This window comes from Ranitomeya variabilis, unplaced genomic scaffold (genome assembly GCF_051348905.1).
Source record: "Ranitomeya variabilis isolate aRanVar5 unplaced genomic scaffold, aRanVar5.hap1 Scaffold_547, whole genome shotgun sequence".
Classification (NCBI taxonomy): domain Eukaryota; kingdom Metazoa; phylum Chordata; class Amphibia; order Anura; family Dendrobatidae; genus Ranitomeya; species Ranitomeya variabilis.
The window spans coordinates 97,501-102,500 of NW_027508184.1; positions in this window are offsets into that span (position 1 = coordinate 97,501).

A 5,000-nucleotide genomic window follows, 5' to 3' on the forward strand; every position below is an offset into this window, starting at 1 on the left:
CTTCCACCCCAGGGGGGCGTCAATATGTTGTAAAGCACCCCAGGGCAGTGACCTAAATGCGGGTGAAGTTTGCGGTGCACGGGGGGAAAGTTGAATTTTTGGATGAAAATGCGTATTTTCATACTTTGAAAATTTCAGGCGTGTGTCAGACTTCCAGGCGGGGGCAGCCGCTGGAGGCGTACCGAGGACGCTTCCAGGAGCCTGGGGAAGATTTTCTGAAAGTGTCCTTGGGACTTAGAAATATTTTGAGAAAATCTCGATTTTGTGAAAAATGTCACATTTCCCCTACTTCCACCACAGGGGGGCGTCAATATGTTGTGAGGTAACCCAGGACAGTGACCTAACTGTGGGTAAAGTTTGCGGGGCACGGGCGGAAAGTTGAATTTTTGGATGAAAATGCGTATTTTCATACTTTGAAATTTTCAGGCGTGTGTCAGACTTCCAGGCGGGTGCAGCCGCCGGAGGTGTACCGGGGACGCTTCCAGGAGCCTGGGGGAGATTTTCTGGAAGAGTGCTTGGGACTTAGTGCAATTTTTTAGAAAATCTCGATTTTGTGAAAAATGTCACATTTCCCCTACTACCACCACAGGGGGGCGTCAATATGTTGTAAGGCACCCCAAGGCAGTGACCTAAATGCGGGTGAAGTTTGCGGTGCACGGGGGGAAAGTTGAATTTTTGGATGAAAATGCGTATTTTCATACTTTAAAAATTTCAGGCGTGTGTCAGACTTCCAGGCGGGGGCAGCCGCCGGAGGTGTACCTGGGACGCTTCCAGGAGCCCGGGGAAGATTTTCTGGAAGAGTCCTTGGGACTTAGTGCAATTTTTAGAAAATCTCGATTTTGTGAAAAATGTCACATTTCCCCTACTACCACCACAGGGGGGGCGTCAATATGTTGTAAAGCACCCAAGGGCAGTGACCTAAATGCGGGTAAAGTTTGCGGTGCACGGGGGGAAAGTTGAATTTTTGGATGAAAATGCGTATTTTCATACTTTGAAAATTTCAGGCGTGTGTCGGACTTCCAGGCGGGGGCAGCCGCCAGAGGCGTACCGGGGACGCTTCCAGGAGCCTGGGGAAGATTTTCTGAAAGTGTCCTTGGGACTTAGAAATATTTTGAGAAAATCTCGATTTTGTGAAAAAATGTCACATTTCCCCTACTTCCACCACAGGGGGGCGTCAATATGTTGTAAAGCACCCCAGGGCAGTGACCTAAATGCGGGTGAAGTTTGCGGTGCACGGGGGGAAAGTTGAATTTTTGGATGAAAATGCGTATTTTCATACTTTGAAAATTTCAGGCGTGTGTCGGACTTCCAGGCGGGGGCAGCCGCCAGAGGCGTACCGGGGACGCTTCCAGGAGCCTGGGGAAGATTTCATGAAAGTGTCCTTGGGACTTAGAAATATTTTGAGAAAATCTCGATTTTGTGAAAAATGTCACATTTCCCCTACTTCCACCACAGGGGGGCGTCAATATGTTGTGAGGTACCCCAGGACAGTGACCTAACTGTGGGTAAAGTTTGCGGGGCACGGGCGGAAAGTCGAATTTTGGATGAAAATGCATTATTTTCATACTTTGAAAATTCCAGGCGTGTGTCAGACTTCCAGGCGGGGGCAGCCGCTGGAGGCGTACCGAGGACGCTTCCAGGAGCCTGGGGAAGATTTTCTGAAAGTGTCCTTGGGACTTAGAAATATTTTGAGAAAATCTCGATTTTGTGAAAAAATGTCACATTTCCCCTACTTCCACCCCAGGGGGGCGTCAATATGTTGTGAGGTACCCCAGGACAGTGACCTAACTGTGGGTAAAGTTTGCGGGGCACGGGCGGAAAGTCGAATTTTGGATGAAAATGCATTATTTTCATACTTTGAAAATTTCAGGCGTGTGTCAGACTTCCAGGCGGGGGCAGCCGCCGGAGGCGTACCGAGGACGCTTCCAGGAGCCTGGGGAAGATTTTCTGAAAGTGTCCTTGGGACTTAGAAAAATTTTGAGAAATTTCCGATTTTGTGAAAAATGTCACATTTCCCCTACTTCCACCCCAGGGGGGCGTCAATATGTTGTAAAGCACCCCAGGGCAGTGACCTAAATGAGGGTGAATTTTGCGGTGCACGGGCGGAAAGTCGAATTTTTGGATGAAAATGCGTATTTTCATACTTTGAAAATTTCAGGCGTGTGTCAGACTTCCAGGCGGGGGCAGCCGCCGGAGGCGTACCGGGGACGCTTCCAGGAGCCTGGGGAAGATTTTCTGAAAGTGTCCTTGGGACTTAGAAATATTTTGAGAAAATCTCGATTTTGTGAAAAAATGTCACATTTCCCCTACTTCCACCCCAGGGGGGCGTCAATATGTTGTAAGGCACCCCAAGGCAGTGACCTAAGTGGGGGTGAAGTTTGCGGTGCACGGGGGGAAAGTTGAATTTTTGGATGAAAATGCGTATTTTCATACTTTGAAAATTTCAGGCGTGTGTCGGACTTCCAGGCGGGGGCAGCCGCCAGAGGTGTACCGGGGACGCTTCCAGGAGCCTGGGGGAGATTTTCTGGAAGAGTCCTTGACACTTAGAAAAATTTTGAGAAAATCTCGATTTTGTGAAAAATGTCACATTTCCCCTACTTCCACCCCAGGGGGGCGTCAATATGTTGTAAGGCACCCCAAGGCAGTGACCTAAGTGGGGGTGAAGTTTGCGGTGCACGGGGGGAAAGTTGAATTTTTGGATGAAAATGCGTATTTTCATACTTTGAAAATTTCAGGCGTGTGTCGGACTTCCAGGCGGGGGCAGCCGCCAGAGGTGTACCGGGGACGCTTCCAGGAGCCTGGGGGAGATTTTCTGGAAGAGTCCTTGACACTTAGAAAAATTTTGAGAAAATCTCGATTTTGTGAAAAATGTCACATTTCCCCTACTTCCACCCCAGGGGGGCGTCAATATGTTGTAAGGCACCCCAAGGCAGTGACCTAAGTGGGGGTGAAGTTTGCGGTGCACGGGGGGAAAGTTGAATTTTTGGATGAAAATGCGTATTTTCATACTTTGAAAATTTCAGGCGTGTGTCGGACTTCCAGGCGGGGGCAGCCGCCAGAGGTGTACCGGGGACGCTTCCAGGAGCCTGGGGGAGATTTTCTGGAAGAGTCCTTGACACTTAGAAAAATTTTGAGAAAATCTCGATTTTGTGAAAAATGTCACATTTCCCCTACTTCCACCCCAGGGGGGCGTCAATATGTTGTAAGGCACCCCAAGGCAGTGACCTAAGTGGGGGTGAAGTTTGCGGTGCACGGGGGGAAAGTTGAATTTTTGGATGAAAATGCGTATTTTCATACTTTGAAAATTTCAGGCGTGTGTCGGACTTCCAGGCGGGGGCAGCCGCCAGAGGTGTACCGGGGACGCTTCCAGGAGCCTGGGGGAGATTTTCTGGAAGAGTCCTTGACACTTAGAAAAATTTTGAGAAATTTCCGATTTTGTGTAAAAATCACCCATTTCCCCTACTTCCACCCTAAAGGGGCGTCAATATGTCGTAAGGCGCCCCTAGACAGTGACCTAAGTGGGGGTGAAGTTTGGGTCTGCTGGGTGGAAAACTGAAAAAAAGCGATTTTGTGACTTTGAGAACAAACAGAGAGCTCAAAACTTTGAAAAACGTCAGACCGCTGTCAGACTTCCAGGCGGGGGAAAGCTCTGAGGTTGTACCGAGGACACTTCCATGGCCCCCGGATTGATTTTCAAGAAAGAGTCCTTGGGACTTTGAAATTTTCCGGCGAGCTGTTTTTGGCTTCCGGGAGCCGTAGAACTTTGGGAAATCGATTCCGCTCACCGGTTCAGGGTGTTTCGAGCTAGTCCAGGTCCCAGCTACGCCGCCTGGCCTCCAAATTTCGCAAATTCGAAAAAAAAAAAAATAGAACCGGAATGAGGAAATTTCTGGCCGCCGGATCCGCCGCACGGCTCCAGGAGGTCGGACACTTTTTGACTTTGTTCCCTTAAAGTGGGGGTCGGTGTCTCACCATGCAAATACCCAGTTTTGCACACCAGCTGCAGGATATAGGAGAGAGAGGTACCTCTCGGCCCCGACCAAAATCCGTTGTTTTCGTGGTTCCTCGACTCGGGTAGGCGGTTTGGCGAGTACCCCCCTTTTGCATGGAAGTTCGCACTCGCGCCGAGACCAGGCTTCCGCGGCTCCAGGGGGACTTTTGCCGGTTGTCCGTCCCGAGTCCGAGACGCGTTTCCTGGGTCGCCCGAGCCCGAACGGACCCTCCCCACGTGGGTTCCTGTCCTCTGAGGGCGACGGTCGTCAGAAGGGGGGCAGATCCAGAGTCCTCGTCCGCAGGAGGGCTCTGGGAGGGCGGATCGCTCCTTCTGACTTTGTCCCCTCGGAGCGGGCTCGGCGTTTCTCTGTGTCGGATGTCTCCCGCTTCCGCGCCAACGGGGAGACCTATGAGAGAATCGCACCGCGACCCGGCTTCCGTCTCGAGGGCGCCCGGAGCGCGCCGGACACTCGCTTCCAGGACTCCAGGGGCACGTTTCTTCCCCGTCTCCCCCGAGGGGAAGAACGGAGGCAGGGGTTCCACCCGAGCCCCTGCCCTTTCTTCCGATCGATCTGGCTCAGCGCTCCCGGGTGGGGAGGTGGTGCCGCTCGCTCGGCCCGGGCTTTGGAGCCCGCGTCGGTTTACGGCGGGCGGTCTCCTTCCTCTGTTACCCCCCCCCGGGTTTCAGGCACTCGTCCTTGGGCGCGCACGCCGGCGGTCGCCCTCCCGTCTACGGACGGAGGCGGCCGAGCTGTGGGGAGTTTGACCCGAACCGTGGTACGGCAGCGGTCCGACGACCCGCACGGGCGAACGGAGGGGCGCCCACCCACCTCGGCGTGGGGGCCCGCCGTCCGAATCGCTCCCCGCGCGGGGCAGCACAACGATCTTCTCCGAGGGCGGCCCTTTGACTTTCAGATGCGCAGCTCGTCCGCGGAGGCCCGCGCCGCACCCCAGCGTCCGAAGGGCGGCCTCCGCGGTGGGCATCGGCGAGAGCGGCGGCGGTGGGT